The 20,806-nt window shown below is 38.6% G+C and overlaps 1 protein-coding gene across 8 annotated transcripts in view; it reads right to left on the reverse strand.

Moving 5' to 3' along the window:
• LOC120635408 (protein hu-li tai shao) overlaps positions 1-20,806 on the reverse strand; it is a 113,042-nt gene that overhangs the window by 66,565 nt on the left and 25,671 nt on the right. For 7 of the 8 annotated variants that reach the window (XM_039906424.1, XM_039906421.1, XM_039906423.1 and 4 more), the window contains exon 2: positions 10,431-10,483. The gene's annotated coding sequence lies outside the window, so the exon portion shown is untranslated. Of the gene's footprint in view, positions 1-10,426; positions 10,484-20,806 lie in introns of all 8 variants that reach the window. The other variant, XM_039906420.1, reaches the window with a different exon arrangement.

Consider the following 20,806-nt stretch of genomic DNA (forward strand, 5'->3'; position numbering starts at 1 on the left):
GGATTCAAATTAAATGACCGACGCGGGCCGGACATATAGCTCGGGAGGAGAACTCTTGGTGCAAACGTCTCCTCGAATGGAAGCCATGGGGAGAAAAGCGCCGTCAACCGTCGCCGAAAGACGACGTGAAGAAGGTAGCCGGTTCGAATCGCATCCACACAGCTCAATGTAGCACGGAAGTGGAAGATGTTGCCTTTAGAAGACCTACACCAATTTGGTCGAAAAGGTTAAAGAATAAGACGAAAATTAAATATAACAAATATTTTAAAGATACTCGCTTAAAACGGGCATAATTTTATTGCAATTTTTCTTAGATAATTCTACGGAACCCTTCGCGCGCGAGTCCGACTCGCACTTGGCCGATTTTTTTCCCCATCTACCGTCAGAACGGTCCTTTAGAAGGAAAACCGATGCAAATTCACGTATTCAACTTGTTTATACCGAGTAATTAAGAGCGTGGATATTGTGAAATCTCGCTCCTATCTCCAAGTAGATAGAGTCGTATTTCCCATTCATGGATTTGTCGGTTTGTTTTTCGAACTAAAGATCTTATTTCCGTAGCGATAAAGTTCAATTTGATTAATTTTGTGTGTCATAATTATTTCTAAGTGTGCGATAAAACTATGATATTATAATTATTACGAGTACGCGTACCGGTATTTGAAAAGCACGTGCAAAAACATAAAGCACTTAAATTATATGTAAGCAAATACATTCCTCCGTTGCTGCGTGAAATCATTAGAATCTTCAAAGTCAAAGTCAAAGTCAAAGTCAAAAATATCTTTATTCAAGTAGGCCCACAGGTGGCACTTTTGATGCGTACATAAGAACCACACGGTAGTGAGATGATGGCGATAACCACATTCGTAAACTTAAAACTAAAGCTACGAGGGTTCCAAACGCGTCCTGGTCTAAGAAGAAGCCCACAACAAACTTAGCCGGGTGTTTTTTTTTTTTGTTATCACCATCTCACAATGTCATTTTAAATTTTAAATTTTTCCGAATCGGTTAAGTAGTTTATGCGTGAAAGCGTAACAAACAAACTTACATTGACATTTATAATATTAGTAGGGAGTAGGGGAGTAGGGAAGTAGGGAAGTATGGATAGTAGGGATTAATATATTATGAAAATTTAGCTTAATTTGCTATAGTCCGCGAACAGCAGGAGAATCTGTATGGTGTAATTTATAATTTCTTCAATCCTTATACTTCACACCAAGGATGCTCCGGTTTCGTAGCGAAACGTGCGTAGAGGGTACATTGTATAAGAATTGAAGAAATTATAAATTACACCATACAGATTCTCCTGCTGTTCGCGTAGTATAGCAAATTAAGCTAAATTTTCATAATATATTATGGAACTTCGCAAAGTAACGCCTGCTTCTATCCAATATATGCTATAAAAAAATTAATTACTAACCAATATATATATATTAGTGTAAATGAAACGCCGAAAAACAGATCGAATGCGGGTAGATATGAAATGGTTGCATTAAGTAGCCCCACGTTGGGCGCCAAATTGTTTAATAGATCGACGTTGATAGTTGACGCACGCAAAAATTTGGCTTCCCGGGAAATGTGCGTGCCTCATCCAGTTTGGGGTGAGTTACCGAGAACACAACAGTTTCACCCTTAATTAGTTTTTTTCATGCGCAGTTAGGGCGTGTAATTGGTGGTATGGATGTTAAGTCACGAAAAGCGTTTTTAAAGAACGATATATCAAATTCAAAATTTCTTTATTCATGTAGGCCTAACACAGGCACTTAAGAAGCGTACATACATATATGTTTACATAATTGTAAGGGGATGGTGATGACTTCGTTCGCCAACTTAAACCTAAAGCTACGAGGGTTCCAAACGCGCCCTGGTTTAAGAAGAGAGCCCACAACAAACTAAGCCGGGTATTTTTTTTTGTTATCACCATCTCACAGTTTATTTATATTAAGCTATGAAGCTAGAGCAATTCACACCCAAGCTTTTAACGTGACAACGTCTTATAATTCGATAGAGCCGGCTGCACGCACGAAAAAACATGACTCATGCGGCGTTACCTCGCTCTGAGGCGTTCCATTTGAGACTTGAAGTGCAAGCGAGAGCGCGGAACGAGCGACAAAGAGGCACAATCGGCTTCCGCTTTCGGCAGCGTTCGACATCTGTCTCTCTCTTACTTGAGTGAGCGATGCGTCCGCGTGGAGCTGCTATACAATAATACATTTACATGTTTTCGTCAAGTATGAAGTGCAGTGAAAAGTGATTGTGGTGTCAATTGTTTATAGCAACAAGTACAGTTTATGCGTACAAATAAATCTAACTTGATCAATTTAATTGTGATTTCCATCTACCTACTTTCTATATCCATAAAAATATCTATCAAACAAATAAAATTTAAATTTTCTTTTGTAAAATGCAACCATTCCATCAGTATTGTCTTATGACGTTGTCACGTTTAACTATCGTCAGTAAACCGAATTTACAGACAACCGATTTTTTTTTATCATACATGTATTCCTTAATATTATAATAGGATTTTTCTGTAAGCTTACGTTTTATATAAACTTTGAACTTATTGAGAGACATCTCAAAGATGTCATTTGGTAATTTGTTATAAAATAATATACAATTGCCCTTGAATGAATTTGCAATTTTGTGTAGCCTAGTAAAATGCACAACGAGTTTAGTTTTGCTTCTAATATTAATATTGCTACAGTCCATTATCTTTTTAAATTTTGTTATATTTACAGCGAGTTGTATTTGACTAGCGGTTCACTCCCGACTTCCTCGCTTACCACGTTTGATAAGTCGCATCAGCTGTTCTATACACAATTACAGACATGATGACATTGACATAGAATCGCTTAAAATATTGTATTTATCTAATGATTCTGATGATTCTCCTTCTTCTTAGACCTTCGGCTTCTTCTTAGACCAGGACGCGTACCCTCGTAGCTTTAGTTTTAAGTTTACGAATGTGGTTATCGCCATCATCTCACTACCGTGTAATTGTTAGGCACGCATCAAAAATGCCACCTATGGGCCTACTTGAATAAAGATATTTTTGTCTTTGACTTTAAAGTGGCAATGGGCGGGGCACAAAGGATGGACGTTGGGATCGCAAGGTGCTGGCATGGCAGCACCGCACTGAAGAGGCGCACAGACAATCAAGCGCGTCGCAGGGAGCCGCTGGACCTAAGCGGCACAAAACCGTGGAATTTGGAACTCCCTTCAAAAGACCTATAAAATAAATAAATAAATATACTACGACAATACACACATTGCCATCTAGCCACAAAGTAAGCGTAGCTTGTGTTGTGGGTACTAAGATGACTGATGAATATTTTTTTTGTATAATATACAAAAATACTTATAATATACATATAAACACCCAGACACTGAAAACATTCATGCTCAACATTTTCCAGTAGTGGGAATAGAACCCACGGCCTTGGACTCAGAAAGCAGGGTCGCTGCCCGCTGCGCCAATCGGCCGTCAAACCTATGTCCAGCAGTGGACGTCTATCGGTTGATATGATGATGATGAATAAAAAAATTCTATTCTATTCTACATGATGAGGAAAACCGAGAAGCCCGCGCTTGGTTCCGGGAAAATCGACAGGTAGCAACAACAGGGCGGCGGAAAATCGATGCGGGTCAACGGCCTCCGACGCCCTACCCCCATCGACTCCGCGGAGTCGCATTGTCGGAGGCAGACGCCATCCATAAACCGCCTGCATCGCGTATGGGGAATCCATACAAATAAATTTAATTGGAGTGTCATTCTGTGCATTCATAATAACAGCGTCTTTATTAAGCTCATATTATGACTGAACGGTGCAAACAAACTTCTCATAAGAACTAAAAGAGCAACTACTGAGTTTCTTGCCGGCTCTTCTCGGTAGAATCTGCTTTCCGAACCGGTAGTAGAGTCGCAACAAACAGACATACTTGACGTTTCAAAAGTGCTCATATAGTAGGCCTACTTGAAATAAATGAATTTTGAATTTTTAATGGCTTAACTTTGGAAAATAGTGAATAAATATATGACGACAATACACACATCGCCATCTAGCCCCAAAGTAAGTGTAGCTTGTGTTATGGGAACTAAGATGACTGGTGAAAATGTATATGAATAATATAGTAAAATACTTAGAATATTCATGTTCATCATACAAACATTTTCCAGTTGCGAGAATAGAACCCACAGCCTTGGATTCGGAAAGCAGGGTCGCTGCCCACTGCGCCAATCGGCCGGCATGAAGCTTATGTTACACACACTTAAAATGGCTTAACTTCGAATATTCCCACTGCTGGCACAGGCCTCTTCTGTCATAGGAGAGGCGGTTTAGAGCATTTACCCATCACGCTGCTCGAATACCGGTTGGTGAGCTAACGAAATAATTACACAACGAGCATTTACTTATTACATTTTATTTTGACACTTATCTGTGAAACCGAAACGCTAACAGTTTTTGTGTAAACCACTGCCATAGTTTTTACGGAAACACATCACATAGAAAATTAAAATCATGTGACTCCTGTCACTTCATTAGGTACGCGTCGCGTAGCGTAGATACTATGCGCGTGTTGGTCTTTTATCTTCAATATAGTTTTCATAAAACCGCACTATTTAGCAAAAATTGTTATAAAAATCTATAATAAACTTCCATCCAATATCAAAACACTTTCAATAAAAAATTTCTACTCCGTATATGAATTTTTCCAATATGACAACTGTGACATATATATTTTATTTTGACATTGAACGAACAAATTTGACACGAATTTTCAATTAATGTTTCTGATTTTTTAATTTTTTTACTCCCATTATTAATACTGCTATTGTATTATTGTACTGTATTAAAATTGATTCATGTTTTTAAATTGATTCTACGTGGTTATTGCAATCAATGGTTTGTATATTTGCACGCCAGCTGATGGCAATACACTGTGACTACGTAATTGATATTTAAATGGCATCTATGTAAACGTGTGTATTAAGCAAATAAAGATCCATCTATCTATCTATTTATCTATAAGAAAACACTTGGAATGTTTTGAATTCGTTTGTATAGATAAATAAATATGCTTCTTTTGATATTTTAACCATTATTTCGTAATTCTGTTACACGTTGTGTATTAAATACATACAATCTTAATAAATACGTGTAGGGGCAATTTATCCAAATAAATACGTGTTGTTTAATAGTTTTTTGACCCCCCCCAAACGGGTTCCTCCCACAGTCGGGCGTAATCATAGTGCTAGCTTAGATTTACATAAAATACGAGTACCGACGGAAGGTCGACGTCCGTCAACGCCCATGGGACGGTCGCGGAGTCATTGCCAAAGTCGGGCGACGGCTTGAGCCGTCTTTATGGCGAAAATTTATTACTTGGTTATTATTATGGGAGAGTTGTAGGCTATTTATTATAAACGCGAGTATAGGCACTAGGCTCATGGGAGTCAGCACGCCATTTCCCGACGAATGTAATAAACGCTGCAGTTGTTACATAAAATAACTTTTGACGACCTTCCTGGCGCAGTGGTGGGCGCTGTGGTTTTAACTGGGCGGTCCCCGGGTCGATCCCCGGCAGGGGCACATTGGATTTTTATATTTTCTCTCGTCTGGTCTGGTGGGAGGTTTCGGCCGAGGCTAGTTACCACCCTAACGATAAATATTTTCCGGTTCGATGTCGCGTAGAAAACAAATTTCCCTGGTTTCTATGTGACATAGTACCGGTACGCTACCGCGAACTTTTATATACTATTACCAGTTATAAAGATATAAATAGGTAAGATGGTAGCGGGCTAACCTGTTCCATACATTAAATCAATAAAAAAAAACATTACACACACACTGCCCCATATTTGACACAAATACGCATATATACTCTTCTTTAATCATTTTTTGGATATAGTTCTGTTACTGTTTGTAGAGTCACTACAAACGGACGGACAGACGGACTTGACGTTTCGAAAAGTGCTTATAAACTGGGCCTACTTGAAATAAATTAATTTTGAATTTTAAAATCGATATGCAAATTTCGTATCTGTCTGCCCGCGGCTTAGCTCATTAAACATTTTCAGTTTCCCTCGAGAACTACTTAAGGAATCGGGATAAAAGGTAGCCTATATCCTTTTTCATGTCAAAGGCTACATGCATGCCAAATTTCATCCAAATCCGTTTAGCCGGTTAAGTAGTTTTTGCGTGAAAGCGTAGAATTAAATGAAATAATTTCTCATTCCAAAAATATAACTATTTCATTCATAATAAAATAAATAGCCATAAAAAAATTAATTAATATAAAAAAAATTAAAAAAAAATCTAATATAACATAAAGAAAATTTATAATTTATTTGAGGAAGATTATTTTATATTAAAAAGTATATTTATTTTATTATTTATAAGATTAATTTCTGAAAGATTTTTGAGATGAATAATTTTTTCTCGAACAAACATACATTGACATTTATAATATTAGTAGGCATACGGATAGGGATGAGTAGGATTTGAGGATATCGGATATTTTCGAAGCCTGCTTCGTAGTTCAAAGATGATGTGGCGAGTTCTCGGTGAGTCAGAGCGCGGGTTCGCTTTCCGGCGTGCTAATTGCATTAGCGGGGTCAATTTTGGCCGCGTGCCACCGCATGAATGGCGCCTGTGTATCGACGGCTGTGAATGGCCGCCTGTGGTAGCTAATGATCGCGATTAGCGGTGGGCGATACGAACACTCGCGGTTCTATTTCTTCTTAACCAAGAGGTATTTGTTAATTAGGAGGTTATTTTTGGATTAAAGCAAACATCGGCGATAGCCCATGGCGGATGGCGGACTCGCAAGTACCTATATATCCTTATGAAATTCATCTTACTGTAAATCATTTAGACAATCTCGATCGAACAGTGGCATTTTTTTGCACTGTTAGCTAAAAAATGTCTTTTACATTTCCTTAAAAATATATATATTTTTTTCATTTAAACATTGCAAAGCGGGTGGGAGATCTTCAAATATTTTGGGTAATATGTATTTATAATTCCTTTTTCCGTTAATTAAAATATTAATGCTCCAGCGGTGAGGAAATCTGCATGCCTGAGAGATCTACATAATGTTCTCAAAGGTGTGTGGAGTCCACCAATCCGCACTGGGCCAGCTTGACTACGGCATTAACCCCTTCTTATTGTGGGAGGACCATGAAATATAAAAGCAAACATATCCTACTTTATAAAATATGGAGTCGTCACTGCAGACGTAGAGCGTTAAGCCACACATTCTAAATTTTTATGTCTTATTTAATTTATGTACTAATAATGTACTGTTAAATAAACGGTAGGAGAGCCGTAGCTTAATTGGAAAGCGCTCAGGCCGCGATTGCCATAGAGACAAAGGTTCAAATCATGTCGGTTCCGAAATTTTTTATATGCATTTTAAATTTAAAAAATTGGTAAATAAAAATGTATGTCAAGAATAATCCTATATGTTATGATAACGTGGGTGCATCCGCGGGGCGCAGCTAGTGCCTGCCAAGGTGGTGACAGCATAGGCACTATACTAGGATGTCATAACTTCATAAGCGATGGCGCTAAAACTGTCCGACGGTGGTGGCTGGTGGGCAAGACGCCCACGTGCCACCTTTCCAAAGGGCCGATGCGGGTGACTCAGATAAGAGGTCGACGACCGCGCCAGCGAAGTCGAACTTCAATATGAACATAATTCACTTGTTATATACATCGAGGTTTAATATTATGATATATGAGGATATCTTATCTTATATCTTTAAACGAGCAATTCTTGTATATATATAACTGGAATCTCGGAATCGGCACCATAGATTTTCATGAAATTTAGTATACAGGGGGGCGATAAATCGATCTAGATTCATTTTTAGAAAATGACATTTTGTTTGTGTTCTCCGGTAATAACCGATTGGGTGCAACGAAGTTGCACGGGTCAGCTGGTTATTATTTAATGAGCTTTCCCTGCTTTCTGAGTCCAAGGCCGTGGGTTCGATTCCCACAACTGGAAAATGTTTGTGTAAAAAAAACATTAATGTTTTTCAGTGTCTGGGTGTTCTGTATATTATTATTTATATGTATTTATGCATATTATTCATAAAAATATTCATCGGTCATCTTAGTACCCATAACACAAGCTACGCTTACTTTGGGGCTAGATGGCGATGTGTGCATTGTCGTATAATATATATATAAATTTTTATATCAAACTACCCTACTACTTTTTGACGACCACCCCGGCGCAGCGGTGAGGGCTGGGTTTTTAAGTATGGGGTCCCAGGTTCGATTCCCGGCAGGGACGATTTTATAATTTCCGCTATTTTTCTCGTCTGGCCCGTCTTCGGTCGTGGCTAGTTACCTTCTACCGACAAAGACAAGCGATTTAGCGTTCTGAATTCCGATACGATGTCGTGTAGAAACCGATTAAGAAAATGGTTTTAATATACTAGACTCCCTAATAGCCCGCTACAATTTAAGACTGCATCACAAAACGCCCCCCGATTACTAAAAATGTTGACAGTAATTATTACACTACTAATGTTCTAAACGTTTACCATAAAATGGGGAAAAGTTTGTCGGCTAGCAACATTACGCGGTGTCTCTGAACACAATGCACTGCATGCAATAATGGCTGGATGAGGGTTTTGTACGTTCTTAACTCTTTGCACAGTTGTTATCAGTCGACGCGACGTAGCGTTTCTCACAGCGCGGAGCACCTGGCGGAACCGGCGGGTTCCGGGACGCGGCCAATTGGCAACGGGAAGCGACGGCCGTGTTCCACTACGACAGACCGAGCGAGCGCCGAGTGGTGAGGAGACACGGCGCGAACGCTACGCGTGCCGAATACAGAGGTAATAAGAGTATACACAGAAGTGTCAATGGAAGATTGAAGACGGCCGATTGGCGCAGTTTGCAGCGACCCTGCTTTCCGAGTCCAAGGCCGTGGGTTCGATTCCCACAACTGGAAAATTTAAATACTTTTTGACATACAATAAATGAGTAAGTATATACATGCTATTAATAGTCGTCGACAATATCATGGATGTTTGGGTTTATAATGTACTATGAATATGGGGTATCTTACATTCGTAATAACTAAGGCATGTGATTTTCAACAATCCGGACTTGTGTGGCGTGGTGGGCTGCGGCTTTAACACTTCTCAATCCGAGAGGAGACCCGAGAGGAGACCTAGTGGGTCAGTGATGGGTTGATGACGATCATCAAAGGCATCAATTTTATTTCATGCATCAATTTAAAAAAGTATTAAGTTCGAATTTATTCCGTGCACGACCTTAACGTACAGACAGACGTACTAATATGAATAGGGCTCTGTTTTGCTCTTTTGGTACTTCTAATTCAACTATGAGGATACGTTCTTAAACAGAGGAATTTTTTAAAATTTGAAAAGAGAACAGACTGCTCATTCCACGCTCAGCTTTCAATTGGGGCGGACGTGTTAGACGAGTTTTTAATTGCACTTTCGCGTGCCTTTGTTATGCAGCGCGCTCTAAAGGGGGCCCTTTCGTGAATACACATCATTATTATGTTTGTCTTCATTAACATATTGTTTTAAGACTGAGATTTCACCTGTTAGTTGTCTACCACCAGTTGACTAGTTCAAACAAACACTATTATAGAAATGAGAAAGTAAACAAAGTAAAGCGTGTCTCTTTACAAAATCACTTCTAGCCACCAAAAATGTGGAATGCTCTCCGTACGAACATACGACAGACAAAATCGCTAGATATTCTTAAAAACGTAAAACCTGACAGATAGCGCTGGGGTCAGATAGTTATATATAGGTAACTGATTTGTGGATCTAAACCATCCAGGGTGCCAACCAAACGTATACCAAAAAAAAATTCATTCAAATCGGTCCAGCCGTCTAGGAGGAGTTCAGTGACATACACCCGCACACAAGAAATATATATATAAAGATATAAAGACATATATTTTCTTCTGTAGTATTTATAGCTTATCGTATAAGTATATTATTTTTATATTTATGTCATATATATTTATTCGTATGTAGTTATTTGAATGTAGGTTTACAATAATGTTACACCACCTATTTGTTCTCGCTCTTGTTGTCCTAAGCCTAAGGTTGCCTGGCAGAGATCGCTTTAAAGCGATTAGGCCGCCTTTGTATTCTACTCCAGTTTTTCTTTTTCTTATTTTCCTAACTGTGTAGTGGTGTATAAATAAAGAGTTTTAAATTTTCAAATGCCATTACAGAAAGTAAGATAATTTTCTAATAATTAATTTTAAGTTCTTTCAAATAGAATGAAAACTTGTTTTAAAAAATACCTACACAGTTCCAACATTTGTTTTTCTTCGTAACACTCGTGCATTTAGTGTAATAAAGAGTTTTATTGTTATTATTATATAAAGGAAAAAAAAAGTTTGTATTAAAACTCACTTACTCGGTAACTGGTGACTTTTTCACTGCAAACTCCTTGTCGGAATCATGCACAGCCTGCAACCAAAACAAGAACAGTCTATTAGAAAAGTGCTTTGAGGAAATTTTCAGGGCTCGCTGTTTCAGATTCTGCGCTCATTTCGGTTAAAAGACACGGTTTGTACATCGTAACGAAACGCTGAATCACTTAGCAGCACCTCTTTGTTGTTAGGACGGTAGGTAGCCACGGCCGAAGCCACCCACCAGACCGGACCAGAGAAAGTTCAGTTCATTCAAAAATTGCATTCGCCGGGAACCGAGCCCGGGTCCTCAAACTTAAAATCACAGCGCTCTCCGCTGCGCCCAGGGAGGTCGTAAAAAATTTGGGCCCGGCAATTAGTCGCCAGTCGCACCGTTCCGTTACATCACGTTACATAACGAGTGCTTCCGGGCGAGCGGAAGTGACGGTTGTTATGTGTACAATAACACAAGCGCGCGCCGACCCTGTAACGTTTGCGCGGGCCTTGATACACAATACACTCAGTGACCCGATTATCGGATGAACTCACCGGCGTCGTGAGCGATGTGGCCCTTATTTCATAAATTAAGAATTAAAAAAAACCCCGCCTTTCAATATTTGACGGCCGATTGGCGCAGTGTGGCGCGTGGGCTCGACTCCCATAGCTGAAAATATTTGTGTGATAAACATGACTGTTTTTCAGTGTCTAGGTGTTTATATGTATGTTTAAGTATATATGTATATTATTTTTGTATGTTCGTGTAAGTTTATTTTATTTTTTGTAACATACTTTATGCACCATCCACAATTTTTTATCGCTCAGGTTGCCTTTAAAAGATCACTTTTAGTGATAAGGCTCTTATGCACCACAGCACTATGTACTATTACTGTTTTTGTTGTGTTTTTCCTATTGTGTTGTGTTGCAATAAAGTTTTTCTATTCTATCATCTTGTATTATTCATTGAAGTGTTCATCAGTTATATTAGTACCCATAACACAAGCTACGCTTACTTTGGGGCTAGATGGCGATGTGTGCAGTGGCGTGCACTGGGATTTGGCCAGGGTATGCATAAAGAAGGAAGGTGCCATAAAATGGAAAAATCCTTCGCATTTATGAGTCATACAAAAATTTCAGGGTATGCAGTGCTTTTGTGCATGTATGGAGTGCACGCCACTGGATATGTGTATTATCGTAGTATTTATTTATTTATTTATTTAATATAGTTTATACTATTCTACTATTCCCACAATAAGGGAGATGTGATAAAAACGTGTGTGTACTTATTTTGGCGTGTTAGGAAAAAAGTTGAGGTTAAATAAAAATTTACGATGCGCGCGCACACCGTCACAATAACCGACAGACAGTGTACACTTTCAACTGTCAAAGTCTGCGGGCTCATTGCGGTGATTTCATTGATTTTAAACACTAAGACTTGATAAAAGCAGTGATAGTAGGGGCCGAGTTCGTATCCCAGCACGCACCTCAAACTTTTCAAAGTTACGTGCGTTTTAAGTAATTTTAAAATATCACTTGCTTCAACGGTGAAGGAAAACATCGTGAGGTAACCAGCATGCCTGAGAGAACTATATAATATTCGACCCGTGCCTTGTAGTGGGACGTAAAGGTGACGTGGATATGATGATGACGTATATGTTTCATTGTTTGCACTGTCCCTCTTGTTTTCTATTATTACTTTCACCAAGGGTTGTCAGTAAGAGATTGCTTTTGCAATAAGGCAGCCTTTGCACACAACTGTATTTAACTTTTTTTTTTATTATTATTATTATTTTTTATTTTACTTTTTTTTTTTTTGTTTTCTTGTGTGTTTCTTGTATTGTTTCTAAGTTTGTGCAATAAAGTATTCTTAATAAATAAATAATAAATGATGATGCTTATTTAAAGGTTTTAAAATAATGACAGTGCATAGTCAGTACATATTCGAAAATTTAATGTACGTTCATAAAAACATTTCTAAATTTAAGAAAAAATGTGACCGCAATAATTTAAACATTAGAATTAAGAATAAACTTACAGTGCAATATACTAGGTTACATAAAATTCATAATTCGTTTAAAGGAAATTGCATACAATTCTACAATAAAATACCAATTGTCATCTTGGAGATGTCTCTTAAAAAGTTCAAATTTTGTATTAAACGTAAGCTTATAGAAAGTTCCTATTATAGTACAAAGGACTACGTAATCGATATAAAAAGCATGGGTGTGAATTATTCCTCTAACCAATAATTTTAAATGACATTGTGAAATAATGATAACAAAAAAAAAAAAAAAAAAAAAGCACTCTGCTAAGTTTGTTGTGGGCTTCTTCTTAGACCAGGACGCGTTTGGAGCCCTCGTAGCTTTAGTTTTAAGTTTACGAATGTGGATATCGCCATCATCTCACTACCGTGTAATTCTTATGTACGCATCGAAAGTGCCACCTATGGGCCTACTTGAAAAAAGATATTTTTGACTTTGACTTTGATACCCAGACACTGAAAAACATAAATGTTCATCACACAGACATTTAGTCGTTGGAATCGAACCCACAGCCTCGAGCAAAGGAAGCGGTCACTGCAAACTGCGCCGCATCATCATCATCATATCAACCCATTACGTCCCACTACAGAACACGGGTCTCCTCCGAAAATGAGAAGGGGTCAAGGTCGTAGCCCACCACGATGGCCCATTGCGGAATGGTGGAACTGCGCCACTGCGGCTTTCGCGGCTGTCAAAATCTATTGCAACCGAATGCGCCACATTCGCTAGTAACTAACTCAAAAACTGACTCAACATGGGTGGGAGCCTTTTCGTTTTACTACTCCCAATAGCATCCTTGATGAAAAGAACGTGGGTAAGCAGTAACGGCATTCTGAAAGCACTAATAAATCGATACGAAACTCCAATTTACAAGTTGTATATTAAACTCCACGTAGGGATGCCTGCCTGGACGCAGACATTTTAATTTGTAACTTTTTTTTTATATTGCATATTAATATTTAATGTAACTTTTTTTGATATTTTAATTATTCAATTTAAAAAAAAAAAATAAAAAAAAATGTAGCCCTCCTTTTCGAGACAACCTTGTATGGTGCCGTAGCTATGCGAGGTCATTCGCGACCTCGAGTACGCGTGCTAATAAATGAGCCATTACATTAATTAGCGCGTATACGCACGCGCCACATCACGTACTTGCTTGCGGTGTGGATACAGTGGGGGGTGGGAGGGGGAAAGGCGTGGTAACTCAGCCCAGCCCGGTTAGCAAGGGCCGGAGACAATTATCTCCCCGGGGAAAGGATAAAAAAAGGTTAAAAAAAAAAAATATTAGGAAGGTTAGCCCGCTACCATGTCAGGTTGCATAATCACTTACCAGGCGAGATTTAAGCCAAGAGCTAACTTGTAGTGGACTAAATCAATTAAAAAAACTTCTCCTATAGGCGAAATTCGACCTTTAATAAGTCCTTGTTCCATCCAGCTTAAGATTATTGTTTAACAAACAAAAAACTTAATATCACAAAATACTTGACATACGCAGAGATGTTTGAATTAAAAGCAGGGCAAAATTATTTTTATAAAGACGTGACGTCATAATTATGAATTCGGCGTTTCACCTGTCATTGCGGATCGCTAAATTTTGAAGTTTTTTTTTTGAAAATAAATACCAATCTCATTTCGAATATACATAAAAATACGATTGACATCCAATGACGTGCACAAGGTTTTACAATGGCATAATTCAGAAACTTGGCAGAACTTTTTTTGGTGTAGGCAGTGCTTCTACGCATGTATGAAGTGCACGTGTCTATTGTCTCCAACTTCAAGGAGATATGAAGTAACAGCCAAAGTACCTTCGAACTAACATACTCCTTTTAAATTTCACATAAGACACGTATCTGGATCCTTTCACTCACATTAAAAATCCCTGACATTAATTAAAGCAAGGCACCAAGGGGTCGATGACCCGATGACAGCCGGCGCCATTGTTCGCCGCCATCTTTAATTGGCGACTGTCTGTATGTAGACTGGGCTATCGGTTAGTCACCCGATTAAAGTATTCGGGTTGCGATTGCTTCGGATTTTGGACGATTAATGGTGCGTAATAGCAGACAATTAGTGGTTAAACATCGACGCGAGTCGCAGAGCTAAAGTGGCGGGGAGCATAGCTCGGGGAACCGATGGACGCTGGCGTCCTGATGTGCTGGAACGGCAACCCCGAAGCGTTGAACACAGGTGGAGTAACATCATTAAACTAGTCGCTGGAAACAAGTGGCCAAGGACAATACAAACACTCCCTTAAAAAGAACTATGTCCAGCAGTGGGCGTCGTTCGGTTCAAGTGATGTTGATGATGAATTAGAATGATTCAAATCCGATTTCTTACTAACATGGGTAAAGAAACATACACATACATAGGTAAAGTGTTGGAATGCGAAAGGTGCAGAAGTCATTTGTGGGATTGAGTATACGCTTTTATAATATGATTCCTAAGGTAATTTTGGACCTACCAATGCATAAGTTTAAAGAATGTGCTAAAACACATTTATTACAGCGAGGTTATTATACAATTGATGAGTTTCTTAATGACAAGGTTGCTTGGAAGCATCCGGCTCCGCTTTCATCTCTCACAAGATAGAAAAACTAATGTTAAAATGTAAACTTTTGATGTTGGAAAAGAGCGGCTTCTTCTCTTTCGAAAGAGCTTGTCGGCTTCTTCTCGGTAGAATCTGCCTTCCGAACCGGTGGTAGAGTCACTACACACGGACAGACTTGACGTTTCAAAAGTGCTTGTATTAAGCCTACTTGAAATAAATGAATTTTGAATTTGAATTATTTTGGAATGGCGACCCCGCACATGTAAACTCAGTGTTGGTCGGCCCCGAACAAGGTGGATAGACGACATCAAACGACTCGCTGGGAGCCGCTGAAAGCAAGCGGCCCAGGAGCGTGGATTTTGGAACTCTCTACAAAAGGCCTATGTCCAGGCCTATTTAAGAATGTAGAACTTGTTACTTTTATTGATTTTAACTACGTTAAGAATATTTATTAGATTATTAGATGGTTAGTTGGCTGATTTTAATAAAACCAGCCAATGACATCGATGCAGAAAAACATCGACCAATCACAACCCGCGGTGGCGGTGGGGTGATTGGACCGACAAAAAGACATCAACGTGGAGGGCAGTCGGGTAGTTGATGGGAAGGTGGAAAGACGAATACAAAAAGTGTGAAATATTAAGAATAAAAAGGAAAAATTATAATTAAAATACTAAAAGAAGAAAGTTGTGTTTATTTTCACTGACCCTTCATTTGTTTAACCGATTGAAGTCCACTGATATTTTAATTACTTAAAAAGCAAACTTAGAAAAGTTGCGACGTGCGAGCTTGGATTCGAACTCGGCCCTCCGCATCGCTTCATGCGCTATCACAGCATAAATAAATATTTTAAAACGCCCAACGTTCAACGTAACACGTTGTAACATAAGTGCGATAAGTTACAGCCAAATAGCCAATAATCACGACAACGCTAACGACTGTAAAGTGACGCTCGTCAAAAGCTGCGCGGGCGCAATCAGCCGGCTGAAGCGTAGCGTCCGCAAAAAACATATGTAATTGTGAGTGACATAAGCCAAATCTTTAGACGGAACGCTTCGCGGTTAGCTAAGCATGTACAGTTCGCAAAACAGCCGGTAACATTTTTTCTTCCACTTCGCTTAATATATAAATCTTCTTATGCATAATTCTTCTGTAAGTGTTTAGATTTTGTGTGAATATTTCAATAATAAGAGCAGAACGATGTCTGCTTTGTTCGAAAGTATAATATGAAATTTCAAGATGAAATTTCAAAATCGAAAAAGTAAAACCGCTTATGTGTATTTTCGAAGTTATACTTCTTTTGGCGCGTTAGGGAAAAATTATGTGAGTAAATTATCAAGATGCCCGCGCGCGCACACCGTCACAAAAAACCGACACCCTGAAGTTAGCTATAAGGTTTGACAGCGTACACTTTCAAGTGTCAAAGTCTGCGGGCTCATTCCGGTGATTTAATTGATTCAATTGTGCAAAAAAATTAAATTTTATTGTTGAAACTTGGTTGTCCGATAACTCATTATCGGACAACCATTAGTACTAATAGTATTCCGAATTTAATTATGTTTATTATGACCATTTCTTTAATTATGTAGACATAATTTTATTTATGTCATATAGTTTACACACACATAAAGACACCATAGACACACTACTCAATCGTTTTATTTTTGACGTGACAACGTCTTATAATTCGATGGAGCCGGCTGCACGCACGAAAAAACATGACGTGTGCGGCGTTACCTCGCTCTGAGGCGTTCAATTCAAGGCTTGAAGTGCAAGCGAGAGCGCGGAACGAGCGACAAAGAGGCACAGTTGGCCTCCGCGTTCGACATCTGTCTCTCTCCTACTTGAGTGAGCGATGCGTCCGCGTGGACAGCTTCTATACAATAATACATTTACATGTTTTCGGCAAGGATGAAGTGCAGTGAATGTGGTGTCAATTGTTTATAGCAACGATAATCTATCAAACAAATAAAATTAAAATTTTCTTTTGAAAAATGCAACCATTCCATCAGTATTTTCTAACGACGTTGTCACGTTCAACTATCGTCAGTAAGCCGACTTTACAGACAACCAATTTTTTAATTTTATCTTGTCTTTGGTATGGACGACTGAAGCCTCTTGGCCCAGGTATTTTGATGCTCACTAGGAGCCTCCTGCTCTCCACAATGCATTTTTTGCTATTTAAGGAACGAAATAAACGATTTTTATTTTTTAAGATGGTAGCGGGCTAACCTTTTAGGGAGTATGGTAGTCATACCCCTGATCGGTTTCTCCGCGGCATCGCACCGGAACACTGAATGACACTTTTGTCGGTAGGGTCATACATAGCCAGACAAAAACCTCTGTACTGAAGGTTTCTGTAAAAAGCTGCCCAGACCACACAACGGAATTCCCTAACTGCGTCTGGCCGGAACCTCCCACTTATAAAACCCCAACGGTCACCACTGCACCAGAGAGGTCCTCTTAACTTAAGGTTTCTTTAACTAGCTGCCAATCTATTAGTGTTAAAGATCCACACTGGTCGACGCAGCACTCTATCAGCCCCGTCGCCCGTCAATGAACACGTCATTGGCTTAACGATCAACAAATTGCAGTCGCAAATGACGTGTCAAATCACTGCAAGCGCTATCAACTCGTCGCGGGTGCATACCGTCCACAGAAAATGTTTAGTACTTTTTCAAGTGAAACTTTTATTACATCGTCTCAGAATTTTTCGCCTGTGTGTTGCATGTCGCGTGACGGTCGCCCGCGGAGTAGGGATTAAGTGAGAGACTCTCGTTAGAGCAACCGCTGTCAATATGGCGGCGCCTATAGTTCGCATCAGCTCTCCGTGAAGTGTATCACTCATTTGTGCCAGTGCTCCATGAAATATTGGTAATTTAACGTAAGTAACATAAAGTGTGGAACTCATGATGAAGATTGAAAATAATTGAAAACGGATCAAAATGTCTTAATGATTATAAAATATTGTTTTCAGTTATATATATGAATACATATAGAATATGTGTATATCATCTTAATAATTGTTAAATATTATGTATGTCGTACTCTAAGACACAGAGTTCAATAAAAATATTAGTTATCATTCCTATTTTCCAAGTATAAAATTAAGATTGATGAAGCTATTTTTATATCCTTAATGGAATAATATTCCGATTTTTTTTATTTAAATGTCTATAATGAGAAAAAAAAATCTCTTTTACCGTGGTTTCTAGTTCGTGGTATAATACTAATCGAAGGACCAAGTAGTTTGCCTGCAAGACGGTAAGTAAAAAGCTATCGGCTATAAAGAGTAGCGTATAGGGCAAGGAGCACTCGCCCGTGTCCACCAACCTGAGGCAAAGGTGCGGAGCCTCATCCATAAGCATGGCGGGTGTACTTCCACGGACGAGCTCTTACAAGCAAAACTACTACTGCGAATAATGGTGGACTCACTTCAGCAGAAAGGTCTCAGACTGCGTTACGGGTACGAAAATAGTCCAAACAAAGCTTTGGTTGCCGCCTGTATCTGCTATCACACAGATGAATTGAATTTGCATTTTCAGAGATTTATCTGTGTATTTTACAACTAATAAAAGGCAAAGGTAACTTACTGACTGATCTATTAACGCACAGCTCTGACCACTTGATGGATCGGGCTGAAATTTTGCACACATATAGTTATTACAATGTAGAGGTTTAAATGGGTGATGTAAGTTTATATAAAATCCATCATTTTATTCTTTAAGTTAATTCAATGAAACTTTGATTTTAGGTTTTAAAAAATTCCAACTTAAAAGGCATCATATGAAAATTTCTATAAAAGTGTCTGATTTTTTAAGCAATTTACGTTCATATTTTTCTATTAGCAGCAAGACATTTTTTTTAAATCATGTAAAATTATTTATTCATCTCACATCATACGGATGGCGATCAAAATGCATCATAAAAATTACTGAAATTAATAATTATAGATTTTTTCTGCTAACGCTACTTTTTTAATAAACAAACTGGCACAATGGACTTCTCCGTACGCGCAACACGACATGTTTTCATCGTTAACACACGTAATCTGCTAAACATGGACGCCTTAACTGAGCTCAGTGCAGTACAGTTGTGGTCTTCGTAATCCACAAATAAATATTTCTGACTAAATGGTTGTCTAATAGCTAAAGAGATCTTTTTAAAGGAGTAATTTATTAAAATTCTGGATAGAAGCAGGCGTCACTTTGCGGAATTCCACGATATAGATTATTATACATAGACCTTTGAGTTCAATTCGGTATACTCCGCGAAAGGCACGGGAATGTATTGTGTGATTTGTAATTTCTGCTGCGTGCTGTGTTCCGCTCTGAAGGGCACGTTTTCCGGTGTAATTACATAAGGCTTAACAAGTTAAAGGACACAGGGGGGGCACGTGGCAGGACGAGTTCCTTGGATGCCCTGGGAAGTGTTGCCCTTTTTATAGGCTCGGTCCGTCAACTGACCGTCACTTGACGTTTCAAAAGTGTGTTACAGTAAATTTATGTATATATGTTAATATAAGTGGGTAACTAATTAAACTATAGATAACTATAAATTCATGTTTGCCAGATATCTTATATTATATCTTTAAACGAGCAATTCTTGTATTATATATAATTGGAATCTCGGAATCGGCCCCAACGATTTTCATGAAATTTTGTATACAGGGGGTTTCGAGGTGATAAATCGATCTAGCTAGGAATCATTTTATTCGTGTGTTCCGGTAATAACCGATTCGGTGCAGACGAAGTTGCAAGGATCAGCTAGTTTGATTAAATTTGATTAGGATTTTTACAAATTTGATTATTTAAACCAATGTTCATGACATTGATTTGGAGGGTATTTTGATATAAATACGACTGGTTTTTCGATACACTCCTACATGGATACCTCCCGGTGTTGAAATACATGAGTTTTGTATATTTTTCTAACTTTTTCGAAGTGTCTATGGTGTCAATAATTGATAAGAAGTATAGGGGAAATCCCACACCCTTTCCGTTAAATTTTTTGAACTCATTTTACTTATTCGCACTCATTTTCCTCACTTATCGACAAAACAATGGGTACTTCAATAAAAACCCCTCGATTGTAGTACAGGCAGGGTCGGGGTACTGTCGAGTGTTATATCGATCGGTCGGTCTCTTTAGCTAGTTACCAGAAAAATGTAAAATATAAAAATGCAGCACTGCTCGTATGGGCAGGAGACAAATATCTTCCCGGGGAAAGGATAAAAATTTATCTTCTTTCACAGCTTTATCAACTATCAGAGCACTGGCGCACAAGTGGAAATAATATCCAAATAATATATGTGTAATAATAAACGGGGTTAAACTTCCTATTTTATGTCCTATTTCATGTTACTGTGGAATTACATTGTTTTTTTCACAACTTCCTCAATACGGGTGTCACTCAATATTATGTACACTATTGTAAGTCGGGGGTTTTCAAATTTGCAATTTATATATTTTTATCATATCTTTGAGAGTCGCTCAAAGTCAAAATACACAAGTTACAACAAGTTGTAACGACCCGTACAGAAACGGTGCGAGGATAAATTTTTGGACGCTCGCTCGCTAACTAGATTTTTTGTTTCGCTTCATCACAGGTATGATTGTATACCGCCTTCTCGCTCGCGTGACCGGTTGGGTGGGTCCCGGGTTGGGATATAAAAAAGCATATTTGAACTTGGTATCCTTTTATTGCTTATGTTCTTGTTAGGTTGTTTTATGGTGCGGTATTTGGGTGGTTTTGAATTTGCTATACGTTTGAACGTTGTTATAGAACGACG

The sequence above is a fragment of the Pararge aegeria genome, chromosome 26 (assembly GCF_905163445.1).
Source record: "Pararge aegeria chromosome 26, ilParAegt1.1, whole genome shotgun sequence".
NCBI classification, from domain to species: domain Eukaryota; kingdom Metazoa; phylum Arthropoda; class Insecta; order Lepidoptera; family Nymphalidae; genus Pararge; species Pararge aegeria.